General features: G+C 36.5%; 1 long non-coding RNA gene across 1 annotated transcript in view; it reads right to left on the reverse strand.

Moving 5' to 3' along the window:
- Positions 1 to 22,483, reverse strand: part of LOC111097594 — a 31,820-nt gene that overhangs the window by 5,298 nt on the left and 4,039 nt on the right. The window contains exon 2 of the long non-coding RNA XR_005365406.1: positions 13,444 to 13,549. This is a non-coding gene — a long non-coding RNA (uncharacterized LOC111097594). The remainder of the gene's footprint in view (positions 1 to 13,443; positions 13,550 to 22,483) is intronic.

Consider the following 22,483-nt stretch of genomic DNA (forward strand, 5'->3'; position numbering starts at 1 on the left):
GAGCTAACACAATGGCTGGAAGTAAAGGGAATGCTCTGAGAATAAGGGAGTCTGAAAATCTGCATAAAAATTCCATCCAAGTCTTTGGATGACCCCAGAACTACACTATGAAATAGGGAACTAAAGCACCCAGTAGAAAGCAAGAGTTAAAAGGATGAGGGTATTTAGAACATATCAGCCACTGTCCATCCGAGGAAGACAGAGTTCTGAGTTTGTATCTAGGCAATTCAACTTCTGCCAAAAATCTAACATTTTTCAGAGATAATATTCAGTGTCCCTATAATGTCTAGTACATAATAAAAAAAGGTATTAACATAAAAAGAAACAGAAAAATATGGCCTATAAACATACTGAAAAAATAATCACTAGAAACCAAGCCTGACTGGACTAAATGTTGGAATTAATAGATAAGGATTTTAAAACAGCTATTAAAATTTAGTCATGATGAATTAAGTAAAAGGCAGAGTAAGTAGAGGGATGCTAACAGTCTGCTCCAAAAATGAAGACAAAAAAAAAAAAAAAAGATAATTTCAGATAAAACTGACAGAAAAAAGTTTAAGTGAAGTGAAGGAGTCAGTTAAGTGAACTTTCAATAGAAATGACCCCATCTAAACAGTAGAAAGGGGGGAAAATAAAGAACATAAGTAGACCCTTAGTAGAACTGTGAGAAGATATCAAGTGATCTAACATACATATAATTGGAGTCATGAAAAGAGGAAGAAGAGAGTAAATAGAGGACATAACAGGTGAAAACTTCCCAAGAAAGTGTGAAGTACATCATGCCAGCAGGTGGATCAGGTATCATAAATACACAGAAATCCCCAACTAGGTACATCATAGCCAAATTACTGACAAACAGAATTAAAGAGAAAATCTTAAAGCACTCAGAAACGAAAAGACATGTAACATAGAACAATGATACAAATGACAGATAATTTTTCTTTTCTTTTTTTTTTTTTGACAGATAATTTCTCAAAAGAAACTATGGTAGGATAAAAAAAAGAATGTACAGAAATCTGTTACATATCTATACATTAATAATGAAGCAGCAGAAAGTGAAATTAAGAAAATAATTCCATTTACAATTGCACCAGAAAAAATATATAGTAATAAACTTAACCAAGAGGTGAAAAGACATGCACTCTGAGAACTATAAAATACTGATGAAAGAAATTCAAGACAATACAAATAAATGGAAAGACAGTCATGCTCACAGGTTGGAAGAACAAGTATTGTTAAAATGTCTATACTACAAAGGCAATCTACAGATTTAATGCAATCCCTATCAAAATACCAACAGTATTTTTCACAGAACTAAAACAAACAATTCAAAAATTTGTATGGAACCACATAAGGCCTTGAATAGACAAAGGAATCTTGAAAAAGAAAAACAAAACTAGAGGTATCACAATTCCAGATTTCAAGTTATATTACAAAGTAGAAGTAATTAAAATAGTATAGTACTGGCATTAAAATAGACACATAAATCAATAGAATAGAATAGAACAGAACAGAACAGAATATCCAGAAATAAACCCATAATTACAAGGTCAATTAATCTTTGACAAAAGAGGAATGAATATACAATGAGAAAAAGACAGTATTCTCAACAAATGGTATTGGGAATATTGGACAACTACATACAAAAGAATGAAACTGGACCACTTTCTTTCATTTTTCCCAAAACCAAACTCAAGATGGATTAAAACCTAAATGTGAGACCCAAAGCCATAAAAATCCTAGAAGATACTAGGGATAGTAATTTCTTTGACATTGCCCATAGCAACATTTTTCTAGATACATCTCCTGAGGCAAGCGAAATAAAAGTAAAGACAAACTATTGGGACTACATCAAAATAAAAAATTTATGCATGCAAAGGAAACAATCAACAAAGCTAAAGGACAACCTATGGAATGGGAAAGGATATTTACAAATGACATATAAAGGGTTAGTATCCAAAATATATAAAGTATCCAAAATATTAAAGAACTTATACTACTTAACAACCAAAACACAAATAATCTAAATAAAAATGGGCAAAAGACATGAAAAGACATTTCTCCAATGAAGACATCCAGATGGCCAACAAACACATGAAAAGGTATTCAACATCACTCATCATCAGAGAAATGCAAACCAAAACTACGAGGCTACATCACTTTACAACTGTCAGAATGGTTAAAATTAAAAAACGCAAGAACAACAGGTGTTGGTGAGGATTTGGAGAAAAAGGAACCCTCTTGCACTGTTGATGGGAATGCAAAGTGGTGCAGCCACTCTGGAAGACAGGATGGAGTTTCCTCAAAAAACTAAAAATAGAAGGACTCTACACTCCAGTAATTGCACTACTGGGTATTTAACCCCCAAATACAAAAACACTAATTCAAAGGGATTCATGCACCCCCCTGTTTATTGCAGCTTTATTTACAATACCCAAACTGTGGGAGCAGCCCAAGTGTCCATCAATAGATGAATGGATAAAGAAGATGTGCTAAGGGACACCTGGGTGGCTCAGCGGTTAAGCGTCTGCCTTCAGCTCAGGGCGTGATCCTGGAGTCCCAGGATGGAGTCCCACATCAGGCTCTCTGCATGGAGCCTACTTCTCCCTCTTCCTATATCTCTGCATCTCTCTCTCTCTCTGTCTGTCTGTCTCTCATGAATAAATTAATAAAATCTTAAAAAAAAAGATGTGATATAGATACATATATAACATATAGTATTACTATATATTTAGTATAGTGATGTGATATATATGTATGTTACATATATGTGCATTACTATAATGTATGTTATATATAATATTATTCAGCTATAAAAAAGAATGAAATCTTGTCATTTGCAACAATTTGAGCTAGAGAGTATAATGGTAAGAGAAATAAATCAGTCAGAGAAAGACAAATACCATATGATTTCACTCATGCAGAATTTAAGAAACAAAAGAAATAAGAAAAGGGGGGAAAGAGTGAGAGAGAGACAAATCAAGAAACAGACTTAATTATAGAGAATAAACTGATGGTTACCAGGAGGCAGGAGAATGGGGGGCGTGGGGGGTGAATAGATGGGAATTAAAGAGTACACTTATGACAAAAAATAAAATAAAATATAAAATAAAATAATAAAATAAAATAAAATAAAATAAAATAGAGAAACTATGGAAACCAGAGGTTCTTCCTTACTGAGTCCCATTTCTCAAGAACACAGGTCATAATATCCCATATTTCTTCATTTGTTTTATCCCACATACATGCACATTAGTCTCAGAATAACAATACTAATACCAATTAGTATAAGTACAGTTTAAAATGTTTCTGCTGTGCCAATTTTCCCCACATTTTATATGTCTATGCTCTATGATACAATATATTATACAGTATAGATTGTTGGACCACATAAGGTTTACGTATTGGATTTTCTTTTCCTGTCTTTAACATTTGTTTTTTTTTTTTTTCTAATTTTCTTTCTCTTTTTTCATTTCTTCCTTTTCAAAATTTGCATCCTTTTTACTTCTTTTTCTGTTAAAGAAAGATTTCGTATATTTATTAATGTTTATGTTTCTTTTAAGTTACTTTTATTTCTAAAATTATATTTTCTTTTGTTTTTAATTTGTGTGTTTTTGTCACCTCATTTCTGAGTTTTTCTGATTCTGATTTATGTTGTTTTTTTCATGCTTTTATTATTTTCTTAATGTCTTTTAGCTTGTTTTGAAATAGAATATTACAGTTCTGATCTGATTTTTGTATGTGTTTTCCTTGATTTTATTGTCTACAAGGAAGTTATCTGTCCTTATTCTTCTTTGTCTAACAGTAACTTTGTAAGGGATTTGACTATGGTTCTTTTCTATTCAATTTTACATAAATTTAATTTTCTCAAACTGTAAGAAGGAAGGTTATTGCAGATAGCTTGTCTAACTACATAAAGCTCTTTTTTTTTTTTTTAAGACTTATGTATTTGACACACAGAGAGTGAGCATGGGGGGAGGCGGTGGCATTTAGCAGAGGTAAAGGTAGAAGGAGAGTCCCAAACAGATACTGCATGAGCATGGAGCCCAAAGCGGGGCTTGATCCCAGGACCCCCAGATCACAACCCCAGCCGAAACCAAGTGTCAGACGTTTAATCAATTGCACTACCCGGGTGCCTCTACATAAAGCTCTTTCTGTTTTATCACATAGCGTTTAACAAACTGGGAGGTTTACTTCTAAAATTACCTGACTCTCTCCCCCTCCCATTATTTTCTGAATCTTGCCCTCTTGCCACTATTCTTAAAACTTAGGTTACTCTCCGAAGTTTCTCTTTCAGTGTGTGGCTCAGTATTGCAAGAGAACTCTGATACGTTAATCTTGAGAATTGGAGATAGGCTGTTCCCACAGTCCTTACCTCATGCCTTATCATCTACTGGGCTGGGCAAAACTCTGCCCAGTTGCAGCTGCTGCTCTCAAATCAATCCACTGCAATTGCCTGGAATACCTATTGGCTGTTCAGGTATTATACTGTTCTTAGCTCTATTGCTTCCCCTAGGTTTCTTCTACCAAGGCAGTGATAACACACATACCTGGAGATACTGGTGTTTGGAGGTCTGGGAGGACATCTGATCATCTAGTTCTGTTAAAAATGCTCTCCAGGGGGATCCCTGGATGGCTCAATGGTTTGGCTCCTGCCTTCGGCCCAGGGCATGATCCTGGGGTCCCGCGATAGAGTCCCACGTCAGGGTCCCCGCAGGGAGCCTGCTTCTCCCTCTGCCTGTGTCTCTGCCTCTCTCTGTGTTTCTCATGAATAAATAAAATCTTAAAACAAAAACAACAACAACAACAACAAAAAACGCTCTCCAACTAGTTTTGCTCTCTAGTTGCTTGCACTACTTTTGTGTAAGGATTTGAGAAAATTCTGCAACCTTCTCTAAATTCCTGAAATTTGAATCTTGAATATACTAATTAAGGTCCTGATAGTAGTTAAAATTCACTCCCCTCAGTGGAGGTATCCTAACCAAAGTGTTGCTGATAAAATTTGCCGTATAGTTCCTCTTTTTTTAAATTTCAAGATTTTATTTAAATCCAAGTTAGTTAGCATATATGGTAAAATTGGCTCCAGGTGTAGAATTTAGTGATTCACCATTTACATATAATACCCAGTACTCCTCACAAATGCCTTCCTGAATACCCTTCACCCATTTAGCCCATCCCCCACCATCTTCCCTCCATCGACTTTCCCCATAGTTCTTACTAATTAATGGCCCAGAACTGTTTTGGTTTTCAATATCCGTCTGACGAATACCTTTCTTTTAAAAAAATGTTTTGAGTGGGAGAGCACTCAAGTAGGAGAGGAGGTAGAGGCAGAGGGATAAGGAAAGAGAATCTTAAGCAGATGCCTAGCATAGAGGCAGCCTAGCATGGAACCCAGCTTAGGGCTCAATCTCATGACCCTGAGATCATGACCTGAGCTGAAATCAAGAGTTGGACACTTAACTGAGCCACCCAAGTGCCCCACAATTTTTTTTTTATGTAAGTTAGCCAATGTTTGTTTCTTTTCTTTGAAAGGAGAGTACCCAAACTACAATAAAAATGTGAACTTTTAATTCACATTTACGTTCAATAGTGAAACTTGTTTTGTTTTTAGCGAGCTCTACACCCAATATGGGGCTTGAATTTATTACCCTGAGATCAAGAGTCGCATGCTCTACCCACTGAGCCAGGCAGGTGCCTCATTAGTGAAACTTTATTTTTTAAGATTTTATGTATGTATGTATGTATGTATTTCTTTATGAGACAGGGAGAGCATGCACATGTGTGAGTGAAGGGGGAAAGGAGCAGAGGGAGAAGGACAAGCAGACCTCCTGTTGAGTTCAGAGCCCAATGTGGGACTTAATCCTACCACCCTGAGATCATGACCTGGGCCAAAATCAAAAGTTGGTTAGTTTACTAACTGAGCCACCCAGGCACCCCAATAGTGAAATTTTAGCTCTGACATGTGAAGAATTTGGAAGTTGTCACTGCCATTCTTACAACAAGAAATATCTGGACAAACTGAAAAATCAATGACTTTTTTTTAGGTCTACCTGAGAACTGATGCCTCATTGCAAATCAATAATCGAAATCTGGAAAGGCAGGTACCAGAGAGAAGGCACAATAAAGATCTGCCTACCTTAGGGGTGCCTGAATGGCTCAGTTGGTTAAGCTTTTGCCTTCAGCTCAGATCATGATCCCAGGGTACCAAGATAAAGGCCCACATGGGGCTCCCTACTCTGTGGGAGGTCTACTTCTCCCTCTCCTCCCTGCTGTGTTCTCTCCTTGTCTCCCTCTCAAATAAATACAGAAATAAATCTTAAAAAAAAAAAAATCTGCCTACCTGAGGCAGGAACCACTGGAGACATAAACCGGTAGGAACACTTAAATAGCAATTCTGACAAATTGCCAAAGGTCAAGTATGAACTTGTCAAGTACGAGAGTGAAAAACCCCTAGGAACTGCAGTCTTGAGGGGCTTCTATGCTTTCATGGGTTCTCTGTCCGGGAACCCCATCAAGTGTTCATGGTGAGGATCCCACAAAAATTCCTCCTTGGATTTGGCAAGGGGTCAGTGAGGGTGGGAAAAGTAACTGTTGCAAACCATACCCAGAATCTTCTCTATAAAGAAATCCTACTCTCCAGGAAAAAAATTGTTGCCAAAGCACAATTTTGCAAATTTATCCCAGGAGAGGAAAGGGAATTCCTCCTCACTCCAGACCCCTTTTACCTTCCTGTCTTACATGAGGGAAAAAACAAACAAAAACCTTATTCAACAGAGAACAAGGTACTAAGGAAATAGACAAAACATTGCAGTTAGAGAGTAGGGAATATGGGGTAAAAGCTATTCAACTGAAGAAGGGATAGAAAACACTTGTGAGGGCCACAATCCCCAAGACATAGGCCCGGTAAAAGACTGAGACTCAGTTAGGTGATTATAAAATGCTCCTCCTCCCACACACTTTACCACCATACCAGTAATGCTCTAGTATAATAATAATAGATCATGGTTGAAAAAGTCTACACAGACTGATACCTCCTCAGAGAGAGACCAAATATAACAGTACTAGAGAATTTGAACATTAAACAGCACATCTCTTAGCCAGAGTAACATACGATCTCTCTCTAAAAACCTGTCTGCCTAAGTTGCAATTACCCAATACAACATATCTAGCTTTTAACATAAAATTACAAGGTATGCTAAAAGGCAAGACAAAGCACAGTCTGAAAAGACAAAGCAACTGTCAGAACCAGACTTACATATACCACAGATGTTTGAATTATAAGATAGGAAACTTAAAGTATATGTTAGGGACTCTAATGGAAAAGGTGGACAGCATGCAAGAATAGATGTATAACATAAAGCAGAAAAATGGGAACTTTCAGAAAGAATCACAAGAAATGATAAAAATTTTTAAAATACAGTAATAGAAATAAAGAATGCCTTCAGTGGACTCAACATGGCTAGGAAAAGAATCAATAAACTTGAAGATAGGGCCATAGAAACTTTCCAAACTGAAAAAAGCAAAGAGTAAAAAGAATAAACAAAACAGAACAGAACATCTAAGAACTGAGGACAATAGCAAAAGGTCTAACTTATCTATCATTTTAACACCAGAAAGAGAAAATAGAGCAAAAGAAATATTTGAAGCAATAATAACCAATAATTTTCCTAAATTAACGGCAGATACTAAACAACAGATCCAGTAAACTCAGAGAACACTTAAGCAGTAGTGATACAAAAATAAAAACAAACAAACAAAATCCTACACCTAGGCATTTCATATTTAAATTTCAGTTTCAATTTCAGAATATCAAAGGCAAAGAAAAAATCTTGAAAGAAGCATGGGGGTGGGAGGGTGGGGAACCTTATAGAGGAATTTTAGCAGGCTTCTTATTAGAAACTGCAAGCAAGAAGAGGGTGGAGTGGAATATTTAATGTGTTGAAAGAAAAAAATCAACCTAGAAGCAATTCTGTATTTACTGAAATTATCCTTTAAAAGTGAAAGAGAAATAAAAATGTCAGAGGTATGGCAATACGGTGGATTAGAGGTCTTAAAACCTTCCTGCCACAGAAGAGCTAAACCTGTTCTCTAAAATTAAAGATAATTCATTTAAAATTATTGAGTGAATCTGCAACGAAGTAATGGAAATCTACTGAAGACAGACTTAAGCAAGGAACACAAGATTAGGAAGATATGTGAACCTTGAAGTCATCAAATTCTTAGCCAACTATATGAGTCATGGTGGCTTAGAACTACTATGCAGAGAGTATGTAGGAGCAGTCTTGAGTAGGTCAGAGATCACACTGTATAAAATTGGAAACTTGCAAGGCCTACAATCCAGGGCAAGAATGAAAAAAAATGTTTTTAAGATTTTATTTATTTATTCAAGAGAGACACAGAGAGTGAGAGAGAGAGAGAGAGACAGGCAGAGGGAGAAGCAGGCTCCATGCAAGGTGCCTGATGCAGGACTTGATCCTGGGTCTCCAGAATCACGCCCTGGACTGAAGGCTGTGCTAAACCACTGAGCCACCCAGGCTGCCCAAGAATGAAATTGTTTAAGAAAGAAACCTAACCCTGCTGATAGTACAATGATTGGTTTCAGAATTCGCTCTGGGTAGTTTAAAAAAAAAAAAAGTCTTTCCACAATATTGTGGCCCTTCACAGGAGTTTGGAGCCTAAATGTATTCCAATGGAATGTTGAAATTTAAGTGGAATTGGTGTGCTGTGTTTCTAGGCCCCTGGAAAAGAAAACACAAACACTCCCTGGAGGAGTAGGCTTTTTTTGCTGGCTAAAATTTCTACAGATAGAATTCTAAGTATTATTTAATAGTAATTTAAAAGTCACAAACACAAAAGGAGGCAATCCACCAGCAGTGAAAGCAAATAATATACCAGATAACCAGACCCTGACAAACTTCTTATATTGTAATTATCAGACAAAAATACAAAATAACTATACTTGATGTGTTTGTACAAATATAAAAAGGATTGAAATACATGAACAACGAGGAAAAGACAACAGGAACTAGTCAGGAAGACCTGAAAATCAACCACACTGAAATTCTAAAAGTGAAAATGTAATGAATAAAATTTAAAGCTCAACCAAAGGGTTAAAAAGCATATTAGATACAGCCGATTAGAATAAATAATGAGATTATAGAACTGAAAAAAAATTCAGATTTCAGCTCAGAGATACAAACAGGTGTGAAACATTAAAGAGAGTTTTGTAAACATAAACTATAGAGTGAGAAGGGCTAATTAGAATTTCTGGAAGAGGTTATTCAAATAAGGAAAAGCAACACATGAAGAAATAATGGTTAAGAATTTTCTAAAATTGATGAACGACATCAGATGTCACTTTCAGGAAGCCCAATAAATCCCAAGCTGTATAAAATTAAAAAAAAAAAAAACCCTCATAAACACATAGAGTGAAGCTGCAGAACAACAAAGACAGGAAGAAGATCTTAAAAACAACCAGATAGAAAAGATAGATTCCCCACAAGGAAGTTAAACTGGCAGCTAATATCTTAATGATAATGGGATCCAGAAGAGAGCAAAATATATAATTGAAATGATCTTCTGAAAATAAAAATGAAATATACTATCAAAAAAAAAAACACAAAAAAACAACATGAGAGGATTTACCACTAAAAAGACTCACATTGAGAGAACTAAAGAATGTACTTAAGAGGAAAGTAAGTGATTTCAGTAGGATGCCCTGAGATAACATGTCTCAAGAAGGACTGTTGAACCTTTACTGAAATGGGACGCTAGTGACCCTCAGGGCCATGTCCAAAGAAAACTATTTCTTCCAAGCATGGTTTTAGGTTTATATGTATTTGATTTTTGTCAACAGGTTAAAAAAATGTCATCGTTAAGAACTTGGAATGCTTGCCAGACAATATGCTTAAAAAACAAAACAGTGGTTTTCTTAAATGTTGTTAGCTGAGGTGAATTTTATATTTCTGTAGTCCAAGGGACTCACTTTTGGCTAACAAGTACATTTCTGGAACAGCTTGCTCTGTCTGAATCAGACAGCAGAGAAAAGAAGCAGTCAAATCAGCAGGAAGAACAAATGTTGCAAATGGAAGAAAACACAGACAGATGGTTGACTCTGTGTTAGATCACACTGAACCATTGTGAAGGCAAGTAAGGACATTAATCGTTTAGAGCACACATATAGTGAAATGGGGGGAAATTATTCAATAAGTGCATATAGATTTCCTGCTACTCTATACAGAAAAACCACGGATACACATGTATGCTGTTGTCCTGGAGTAAATGACAAGATTTGGCATTTCTCCCTGCAGAACCCATCTTAATTTCACATTTCCAGGGAAATTGTCTTCATTGAACTATTTATCCTTATGGTTGTTTTGTTTGATGGTTTTTCCATTGGTCCAAAGCTGGGGGATATTACAAAAATTTGGAAGGATTTGCTTACTAAAAAGTCAGGTGATAATCTTCATTACTTCAATTAGTGCCAAGTGTTCTTCAATTGCTGTCATCAAAAATGTGAGAATTTTTCCTATAAAAGACCAAATTGTGAAGAAGGCAATAGTTTCTTCCATCCACACCCTAAATTAAAAATCAACATTTCTTCTTTCATCATCTTCCTCCCTAAGAAGACTTGACCTCCAGAGCCAAAATTTCTGTTCTTGGATACATTTATGGAAGCTGAGTATTAAGAACCCAACATTAAATAACTAATTTACACTCTAATGTTTCTAATTGGTATTCCTTCCAGGGTTACATTTTTAAATTTTTTTTTTTTATTTTTTTTTTTATGATAGGCACACAGTGAGAGAGAGAGAGGCAGAGACACAGGCAGAGGGAGAAGCAGGCTCCATGCACCGGGAGCCCGACGTGGGATTTGATCCTGGGTCTCCAGGATCGCGCCCTGGGCCAAAGGCAGGCGCCAAACCGCTGCGCCACCCAGGGATCCCCAGGGTTACATTTTTAAAAGAATTCTTAATTAGAATAAAACACTAATTGGTATACTGTGTATCATCGTGGTTAATTTCTGAACATCAGCTATATCAAGGTGGCAAGTCAACTCACTAAGGAAGGGACATATTTTTGGAACAATTGGCTAGCTATTTGGAGGAAAAATAAAATTAGATCCCTACCTCAGGCCATAGACACCCACAGTATAAGATTCAAGATTAATTATCATAAAGTTAAAAATGAAAGCTAAAACTTCAGAATAAAATACAGCAAGAGAATTTTTTTAATTTAAGTGCAGTTAACATAGAGTGTTATATTAGTTTCAGGTGTACAATATAGTGATTCAACAATCTGTACATAACCTAGTGCTCCTCATGGACAGTGTGCTCAGTAGAAGAATATTTCTATTACTCTCTATACTAAGCCTTTCTTAGTATGAAACAAGACTGAGTAATGTTTTTTTAAATATTGAAAATGTGACTACGTAAAGATTTTAAATGTCTACACAGTGAAAGATGCCAACCACAAAGTTAAGATGACAAATGAAAAATGGAGAAGGTATTTGCAACATATATAAAAGGCAAATAAAGCCAGGATAGGTGGTATTTAAGAACACAGGCTCAGGAATGAGATTGCATAGATTCAAATACTAGCTACATCACATTCTAGTATTCTGACCTTAGGCAAGTTACTTAACCCTATTGGACCTCAAGATTCTTCATCTATAAAATTGAGATAATAAAATCTGCTTTCTTGGGTTAGCTGAGAGCTATTATTATTGCCCATAATATATAAGGGATTAATAAAATCAATTTTTAAAAGGGCAACCAATCCACTAAATGGTCAACATCAATAAAAACCTATCTACCCTTTGCATTTATTTTCAGTCAGTCCCTGGTACAGTTTCAATATATTAGTCAAACTCTTCTATATACTATAGAAAGTAAAGTAGGGAATTAGAAGGAGCTAGGTAAAAGACAACTGCTTTTCACTATAATTATTATAATTATTTTTATACAGTGATCCTCAAACTTGGCTGCTCATTGCAGTCACCTGAGGAGCCTTGAAAATTAGTGATGCCTGGATCCCATCCTCAGACGTTGTGATATAATTGATATGGATACAGTCTGGTGTTGGTAGTTTCAACAGCTCTCCAGATCATTTTTTTAAGGTTTTATTTATTTACTCATTTGAGAGAGAGAGAGAGAGAGCATAAGCAGGGAGAGAGGCAGAGGGAGAGAAAGAAAGAGAATCTCAAGCAGACTGCATGCTGAGCATGGAGCCCAATCTCACAACCCTGAGATCACGACCTGAGCTGAAATCAAGAGTCCAACACTCAACTCACTGAGCCACCCAGGCACTCCTCTCCAAATAACTGTAATGTGTGTCTAAGATGGAGGACTACATTTTTAGTATAATGTTAACTATGTGCGTGAATTCATTTTTATTATTAAAGCAATTATCTGTATGGTGTGCATGGGAATGGGAACAATCCAAAACTAAGGATCAGAAGATATGAGATCATGGGTATGCTCTTCCACCATAAGTTAGCTGTGTGTTCTTGGGAAAGTCACACATTCCTTATGGGCGTTAGTTTGCCCATATGTAAAATTACGATGCTGGACTAATTATTCTCAAATGTTCTTTCCAACTTCACTTTTTTTGAAGTAATAGCTGTAATTTTCAGCACTATAAAATCTGAAATTTTAAAAAGTGCATAGCACAAAAAGTTCTCCATACAATGCTGAGAGTGATTATCATTATTTATGAATATATGCCGTATTTTCATTATTTCTTTTTAGCTAATATTATTTTTCATATATACATATCACCTTTCCCCAGTTACCTATTTACTGTACTCAGTACAATAATCAATTCACCGTGAGAAAGAAAGATGAAAACAGTTGAGATGAATTTATATTTGATGGCAGAGCAGTATATCACTGTCATTTCTCCAAAACATCACTTGCTAAATTGCATCCAAGAAAATAACAAAATAGCCCATTTTTTTGCTTATTTTAAGTTATTTTCCCAAAAGTAGTGATGAGCATATCCTGATCCTTCTACAGGCTGTATACCTTTTCCTACAAGCAGCACCCACTTCTAAGATACCTCTGCTCCTGGGGCACCTGGCTGACTTAGTCAGCAGAGCACGTGACTCATGGTCTCTGAGGTATGAGTTGAAACCCCATGTTGGGAGGAGAGCTTACTTTAAAAGGAAAAGAAAGAAAGAAAAGAAAAAGATATCTGCTCCAGGCTCATTTTAAGGGGGCAACGTATGGTCATAAATTCAGGCAAAACAAAGAAATTGATTAGAGTGGTGGCTTAGCTCCCTAGTGACTCCTTACCCTGATTTTCTTAGAGGCTTAATAAATAATTGTGCTGTCAACTCTTAGTCATGAATGCTAACAAAGGGAAATTTGGGGAATGAGGATTGATATAGATAATCCAATCTATTGGACCAATTTTACAATGCATTATATAGAAAGAACTTACAAGGTCTTCATCATTAGGTTTTCTTTAGAATAATTTAAAATCGGCCTTCAATTCTTGAGTCAATAGAGATAACTGTAATTATGTATGTAGAGAGGGGAAACCTGATCTGAAACAAGAAATCAGTTGCCCGTTATTACAGATGGATTATGAAGAGAAAGTTGTTTATAAAAGTAAATATATTCATGTGCATATGTGTTTGCCCATGACTTTGACCTCTCGCCTTTTGAGGAATTTTTTTGCCCAGATGGAAATCAGAAGCTATAGTGATGTAGTGCTGAAACAAAGGTGAATTCTAAAATGAAATGAGGTCAGAGCCAAGTGCCATGATTTTGCAGGTAGTTAAAAATGAACTGAGAAGTCACCATCTGGTGGGAGGCATCTTAGGGAAGCAGCCACCTTCTGTAGGACATAAATAGAATAAAAGCTTGTTGAGCTATTTATTCTTAGATGGTTGTGATCATGTTTTGCTCTTCTGCTGAAATGTACCCATCTTACAATCTCACATTTGTGGGATGGATGCTCTTAGCTAACTCTGGGCCAGTTATTCAATTAATTCATTCTGAGAAGTTTTAGAAGACAGTCACCTCTCTCAATGCCTAAGTTCGCCTTACCTCTCCAGGTAAGGAGACATACCTCATATTTTACCTCCAGGTAAGGAGAGGTAAAATATGAATGTGTTATTAGATGTTAGTCCTTTCTTGTTGATCCTTCTAGAATCACTCATCAAGAAATTTCAGGTGAGGTAGGAGAGTAGCTCAGCACCAAGAAGAAAAACTGGGGGGGGGGGGGGGGGGCGGGGGGCTAGTGAGATCTTATACCTCCCCTGCAATCACAGCTTCTATGTGTAAGGGCTAGGAAACACATACCCACTTGTAGAAAGCAGTTTATATGCAAATGGAGATTTCAGCTCTGTTTCCTTACAGAAAAATATTGAGTATTATTCAAAATCATTTGAAACAGATTTACAAACCATATAAAAAAGTAACCTGTACAATAAACAACAATGCTAATTCATCTTTGTATAGTGTTTTATAAGCATTCTCACAAAAATGATCTTATTCCTCATAACAACCCTGTGAGGTAGGTAACGTAAGTAAAAACCCTATTTTACACATGGAGAAACTGAGATTCAGAGAGATTAAACAGAGCTCCAGCATGGTATATAGCTAGTACACGGAGGGAAGAAAGAAAGGTGAAAGTGTTTGCTTTGAAGTGACTATGATAACAACTACCATTTATTGAACACTTACCCTGTGCCAGTCATTATGTCAATCATTTTAAGGATATTATTGCATTATAAAAATATTATTGTTTCTTAAAGCCCAAAGATGAGTATCCACTAATAAGAGGAAAATGAAAAACTGACTTGCTAAAAAACTTAATTCAGCAAAACAATTTAGGGCAGATGACGATGTTGATGATAATTATCATTTGCTGAACAACTAGTATTTGCCAGACACTGTTCTAAGCACTTAATCTAACCAACGAGACAGATATTATTTATCTCATTTACACGTGAAAAATATAAGACACAGAGAGATTGACTTGCCTGTGATTATATAGTTGGTTAAATGACGGAACATTCTAGTATATGTCATGGGATACCAGATATCTGGTTAACTGAATTTTTTACTCTTTACATAATTCTTCAACTATCGTGAAAACTCACCTATTGTAGACCTAACAAGATAGCTGATATTTTATTTTATTTTATTTTATTTATTTACTTATATATATATATTTTAAAAGATTTTATTTATTCATGAGTGACACAGAGAGAGAGAGAGAGAGAGAGAGAGAGAGAGGGGCAGAGACACAGGCTGAGGGAGAAGCAGGCTCCATGCAGGGAGCCCGACGTGGGGCTAGATCCCAGGTCTTCAGGATCACGCCCTGGGCCGAAGGCAGTGCTAAACTGCTCAGCCACCCAGGCAGCCCGATACCTGGTATTTTAAACACTTTGTTTCCCATTCCTCTTTTTAAGCTTTTCAATGTGAGTTGTTTTTCTCCTACCCTTCAATTAAAGCTTAGGCAGGCCCCATGTATTTTCTGGCCACCCTTAAGTAAAGTCCTATAATCATGTTAGGTCACAAATACAATCTGAGTACGTTATCATAAGTGATCAACAATAGATAATAAATCAAAATCCCAACATTGTTTTAACATTAAAATTTTTCCACTTCTCCCAACAAGGACCTGGACATACACAAGTTGGGAGTGAGAGGAGTCCTCTTTTTCTTCTCTGCTCCTCTTTCCCTAGTCTTTTTTGCTTTGTTTTGTTTTAAGATTTTATTTATTTATTCATGAGAGACACAGAGAAAGAGAGAGAGCGAGGCAGAGACACAGGCAGAGAGAGAAGCAGGTTCCCTGCAGGGAGCCCGATGTGGGACTCCACCCTGGATCTCCAGGATCACTCCCCGGGGCTGAAGACAGGCGCTAAACTGCTGAGCCATCCAGGGATCCCCTCCCTAGTGTCTTAACTATGGTTTCTGATTTCTGTTTCCAACAGGGTTGATGTTGGTATGGGACAGGGAAAAGATATGAAAAGAATGAGAAAAGTCATATATGACTATTACCGTTGTGAGGTGGCTTTGTGTTCTCTGGGACTGGAGATGTGTAACTGACTTTTTTCACACGGTCCATTTTTATTGGCTCTTTGGAAATCTCCAACCTTGTTAAAAGGCCTCCCAACTTCAGTGCCTTTGGTCTGGGTGAATAGATTTTGTTCCGGCAGTTTACTCTCTCCCAGCTCCTAGCATCCCATAGCACATCTCCACTTCCCTTCTTCCGAGGTCCTTATTACCCTTCCAAGTAGCAATATTGGATAGAATCTAGTACAGATGCCGTGCTGGCTGAGGAGTCACTTTTAAAGCTCGCTTTAACATTCACCTCTCATCCCACTTCCCTTTTGCAATGTGACTTTTCTATGCCTTCCATGAAGAAATGGGCTCAAAGAAGAAGAAGAAGGAGGAAGAGGAGGAGGAGGAGGAGAAGAAATGATCTATTTTCCTTCCTTTTTGAAACTGGGATGATCCTAATAAAATGAGGCAAAAGTGATGCTATGTGATTTCCAGGCCCAGACTTTGAGAGATCTTACAGCTTCCATTTTTACACTTCTGAAGTCTGAGTCATCATGTAAATTAGTCCAATTACTCTGCTGGAGACGGAGGCTCTGCCAGAGACCAGGTAATCCAGTCATGCCAGCTGAGGCACCAGATACCAACGTGAAGACATTTTAGATTCTCCAGCAGCACAGAGCCAGAGATTCTCCAGCCAACACCACAGAGACAAGCCAGCCCTGAGCCCTGCCCAAATTACAGAATTGTAGCAAATAAATTACTGCTTTGTTTTTTGTTTTGTTTTTTACTGCTTTCTGTTTTTAAGTTCCTATGTTTTGGGCTGGTGTTTGCACTGGGTTCTGTTTTAGCAGTAATAAATAACGGATACAGAAGTCACCTATTTACGGTAAGTACTTGTGTATTCCTTAACCTAGTCCTCTGCAGGAAGAGCAGATAACACTCGGTCATTCTAGAACTGGCTAAAGCTACTGATGCACCCAACTTGCAGATTTCCCAAGTAGAGTCAGGCAGCAATCTAGTAAAGTCAAACATATACTTGACATATTGCCCCAGAAACCCCATTTCTAGCCCAAGGAAATGAAGACATGTTCACACCAAGATCTATATTCAAATTCTTAAAACAGCCTTGTTTATAATGGCCAAAAACTGGGGAAATTCATCAACGGGTGATTAAGACAAACTCATCGATAAAACTACTGATATATGCAACAACACAAGTGAATCTCAAAAGCAATTTGATCATTGAAAGATGGCAGACACAACAAGCTACATTCTATATGATTCTATTTATATGACATTTGCAAAAAGATGAAACTATAGGGACAAAAATCAAATCGGTGTTTGTAAGTAGCTGAGAGAATACGGAAATTAGCTACAAAAGAGCAACAGAGAACCCTTGGGGGTAATGATGTCATGTTATTTATATGACTGTATACATTTGTCAGAGCTTAGAGGACTATATACCTAAAGAAGAAAGGTGTATTTTATGTATATATGTATGTATATCTCAATAAAACTGAATTAGCAGATAAAAAATAAATTCAATAAACCTACTTGTGCTTTCTCTTCATGAGAAACACATATCAAGCCAGCCAAATGGTCCCACTGAGGTCCCGTTCATTGGACTTTAAGTGTCAGATCCCCTACTCCACTCTCTTTGGATGGTAAAAATTATAATTACATAATTACAGCACAGCATTGCTATCTCTAAATTAATTATCCTTAAAAATCTTTCAACCTTCCAAAACTCCAAACCTTTTATACTTTTACCATGGGTGAATCATCTAACATAACTCTGAGCTATTTCCTTTGAAAATTTGCGTCTGGATTACCATACCCTTTGGAATATGGCCTCTATTGTATCTTGGCGTCTCCACTGAAACTTTTTGATCTATTATTCTTTCACATATATTTATATACATTAATATACACACTGTGACACTACATTGAGAAAAATTATTTTCATGTCTAGTGCTAGGAAATTGCTAGGAAATACTTATTTACCTATATATCTACCATTTGAAATGCTTTTGATTCTTTTGTAAAGATCTGAATTTCTTTGTTATCATTTTCCATCTACCTGAAGAGCTTGCTTTTGCATTTCTTGCAGTTTGTTGGCAATGAATTCTCTTGGTTTTCCTTTACCTGAAAATGTGCTTATTTTGCCATCATTATTGACAGATGTTTTGCTGACTATAGAATTCTGGGTTTTCTGTTCTTTCTTTAAAGCGCCTTAAAGATATTGTTCTTCTGTTTTCTAAGCTCATTGTTACTGATGAGGCTGTTTAAATTGTTTGAATTCATTTGAACATTTGAGTTGTTCCTCTTTACACAATGTGTCATTTTGCTCAGGCTTTTTTCTCAAGATTTTCTAAACACCTTGGGTTTCACTATGATATGACTGGGTGTGGCATTTCTCCGGACTTATGCAGATTGGGGCTTTCTGAGATTCTTGAAGCTATAAATTTCTTTCCTTTACCAAATTGAGAAAATTTCAGCCATTATTTCTTCAAATATCTTGTTCTTCCCATTTTCTCTCTTCTCTCCTTCTGGGATTCCAGTTATACAATGTTAGAGCTTTTGATATTGTTCCTCAGGCCTTTGAGGCTTTTAATTTTTTTTATCTTTTCTTTCTGTTCTTTAATTTGTTTAACTTCTATTGACTTATTATTAAGTTCATTAATCCCTTCTTCTATCATATGCATTCAGTGGATATTTTTGTCATACATTGTGTTTTTCAGTTCTAGAATTTTTATTTTTTGTAGTTTCTATTTCCTTATTGAGATTTCTTATCTTTTCACATGTTGTGAGCATATTTTTCTTTATTTCCTAAAGCATAGTTATAACAGCTGTTTTAACATATGTGTCTGATACGTCCAACATCTGTGTTTTCTTAGAGGCAAAGCCTCTTTCTTCTTTAAAATTTTTCATGTTTTCTGTTTCTTCATCAAGCAATTACGGATTGTATTTTAGTGAGTGATACGTTGTAGAGACTCTAGATTCTGCTATATTTCTCTGAGAGGTGTCCATTGTTTTAATAAATACTTAAAATAGTGAGATTCAAGCTACCAACTCTTCTGCAATAGGTAGCAGCTTAAATCTCTGTACTGTTCTTTAGTTTTAGTTGGCTTGAGTCTGCCCCACATAGGTATGATTCAGGGTTCAGCCAGAAATTTAGGAAGAGTCTATACATGTAATTTGGAGCTGCCTCTTTCTAGAACTCTCCTTTCTTGGATTTCCTCCCTCAATTTCCAATGGCTCTAGTTGCCCTAAACTCTGTCCTGTGGTTCTTCCGTCAGTAAGACTATTGGATTTTTTGCTTCCCCATTTGGTGCAGTCCAAAAGTTATAAAAAATGAGAAATTTACCCAGTGCTGTTCTCTTCATCCGGTTACTAACTCTACTTCATTGTCTGCCTGCTTTGGGTCATTATCCAATTCCTTCAGAGAGTTGATTTCTTTTTTTTTTTTTTTTAAACATTTTTTATTATTATTTATTTATGATAGTCATACAGAGAGAGAGAGAGAGAGGCAGAGACACAGGCAGAGGGAGAAGCAGGCTCCATGCACCGGGAGCCTGACGTGGGATTTGATCCTGGGTCTCCAGGATCGCGCCCTGGGCCAAAGGCAGGCGCCAAACTGCTGCGCCATCCAGGGATCCCAGAGAGTTGATTTCAATATTCAGTCAAGAGTTTATAATTGTTATCTATAGAAGATTTGATTCAATAGGCACTACTCTGCCAGTCACAGCTGGAAAGAGTCAGTAATATAGTGTACTAAATATAAATCCAAATTTTGGGGCCCCCTAGCAAAATATCCATATATATAATCTCTGTACAAAAAAATGTTTGAGGGAGGTGTTGATTTTCCTCATTTTATAAAAAAAAAGATGAGGTTCAAAGAAATTAAAGAGACTTGCTTTATCAACTAGGGTCCAGGAAGAAAACAGAACTTAACTCAGTGCCTCTAAATAATAGACTACCCACAAAGAAACGGTCAAAGTTAGGGAAACCAAAAAGGACGCTGAAGCACCCAGAGCTTAGCAGCAGAGGAAAGCTGTTGCTATTCCTAACACTGAAGGAGGAGTGGGAGGAAAAAGTGTAACCAGAGTCTCGGGAAAGCTGAAGTCACGTAGAAGGAACTGTCAGGCATGACCTGTAGTTATAGAGGAACCCTGGCACCACCAACAATGCTTTGCTGAGTCATGGAAGAGGCAAAGAAGAAAACCTAACCTCTCTCTCCTCTTACTGTCTACCTTCCTTCCAGGTCTGAGTTAATTCAATAAAAAGCCAACTGGGTAAGGCAGTACAGGAAATAGAGATCACAAGGAGCCAGCCTCTAGGAGGGACATAGAGGAGAAAAGGATGGATGGACTCAGCAAACCATAAATAGCCTGCACGTTGCCTAAGACAAGGTTGCCAGATTTAGCAAAAAAAAAATACAGGATACCTTGTTAAATTTGAATTTCAGATTATTTTAAAAGTAATTTTTTAGTGTTTGTCCCATGTTAATAGAATATACTTACAATTAAAAACTTATTCACAAAAACAAAACAACAAAAAAAACTTATTCACTGTTTACTTAAAATTCAAATTTAACTCAGTGTTCTGTCTTTTATGTGGCAACTTAGTCTAGACCAGCAAGTAAGAGAAACTTATTCTGAGTCCAAGCCTAAGATCCAACCCCAGTAGTCTTCTTTCTACTATCCCACAAGTTTTTGTTTTTGTTTTTGTTTTAATATTTCCTATGTCTACCTTGTACAAGTATATCTCCTTCACCAGACTGTAAGCATCTTGGGGTGAAGGACCAAGTCTTATTCATCTGTGTATCTTATTTTTATCTCTCTCAAACTCACTCCCAGAATTTTACAATATTTTGTCTGTAATAGGTGCTTCATACATTTTTGTTGAGCATGTTGAGCTCTTTATGGATATATCATTGAATTTGTTTTTCACTGCATATTTATTTAAGATAAATTTCTGCTAAAGTCATATATTGACTCAGATGAAAGTCCTATGTCAAGTCAATTGCCATAAGTATTCAGACCACATTTTCTACCTTTACTTTCAAAGTTAAAAGTTTTTTGTTGTTTTGTTTTAGATGGGGGGAGGGGGAGACAAGGGGAAAGGGGCAGAGGGATAGAGAGAATTTTAAGCAGGCTCTATGCCCAAAACAGCACAGGCTATCTATCTGTTTTAAGTGAATAAATATTTTTTTAATGGAACTAAAATTAATGCTGTATGTAACTCAGGCCATCATGTGCTAGTTCATTGGTTTCAGAAAAGTGATTTTGTAGTCTGTTCCTTAAAATATGAACAGACCTGGGCGCCTGCGTAGCTCAGCCAGCAGAGCCTCTGCCTGTGGCTCAGGTCATGATCCCAGGGTCTTGGGACTGAGTCCTGCATCAGGCTCCCTGCTCAACCCAGAGCCTGCTTCTCCCTCTCCCTCTGCTGCTCTCCCCAGTATGTGCTATCTCAAGTAAATAAATAAAGTTTTTAATATACATATATATTTATGAACAGATCTGTCTGAATAATATGTGATAATTGAAACTTCTCAGACCATAATAAAATTCTAATCCATGTCTTGGTAAAAGAAAAACCTTGAGTTTGGGTCTATTACTCTATAGGTTTCCATGTGACCTTTTCCAATCATACAAATACCCAAAATCTTTGCATATATATTATGCATTAAGTGCTTTACAGTCATCATTTAATTTATTCTCCTAGACGGTAAGCATTATGTGATTATGATACTTATAAGGTAAGTAATACAAGATTATTACTGTTCCACAGACAAGGACACTGAGGTATAGAGAGGTTATGCAACCTGCCTAAGATCACATAGCTAGTAAGTGTTAGAAGTAATAATCAAATCTATGTCTATCAGATTAATAAGCAAATGTTCTTAATCTTTCCTCTTCTGATTTCTTAATTTATCTTCACCCAGCAGTAAAAAAGAAAAAAAATGAAATATGCTCTACTAGACTAACATATTATGAACCAATTGTGTACATTGTAAAATATACAAAGATTGAAATTTTTAAAGAATAAGGAAGCATAAATATAAGCAGAAGCACCCATAGTTTTATCACATAATCCATGGATCATCTTGTAGGTGCCCTATGTGCTGAATATCCATTCTCAAGAATGTTGTTCTAAATTAGATTCTTTAGAAAATGTTTGACTTTTTTAATGAAAATATTGTTCATAGCTTTTGCCAAATCTAAATTGACTATGTCTGAATTCAAAATATCCTTGACAAGGCCATTTCAACCTGATTTAGCAGGAACAGGGAGATATAGTATAGAGTGAGAATAGTGGCTGAGAGTGATGGCTACAGAGAGAACTGGAGAAAATAAAAGGGATGGAAGGATGTTCATCGGCATTCAGATATTAACTAAGTAATCTTTGTTTATGTGTAAAATTGGGCCAATTAACATTTTAAAACATAACAGTTTAGAGTC

This window comes from Canis lupus, chromosome 10 (genome assembly GCF_011100685.1).
Source record: "Canis lupus familiaris isolate Mischka breed German Shepherd chromosome 10, alternate assembly UU_Cfam_GSD_1.0, whole genome shotgun sequence".
Classification (NCBI taxonomy): Eukaryota; Metazoa; Chordata; class Mammalia; order Carnivora; family Canidae; genus Canis; species Canis lupus.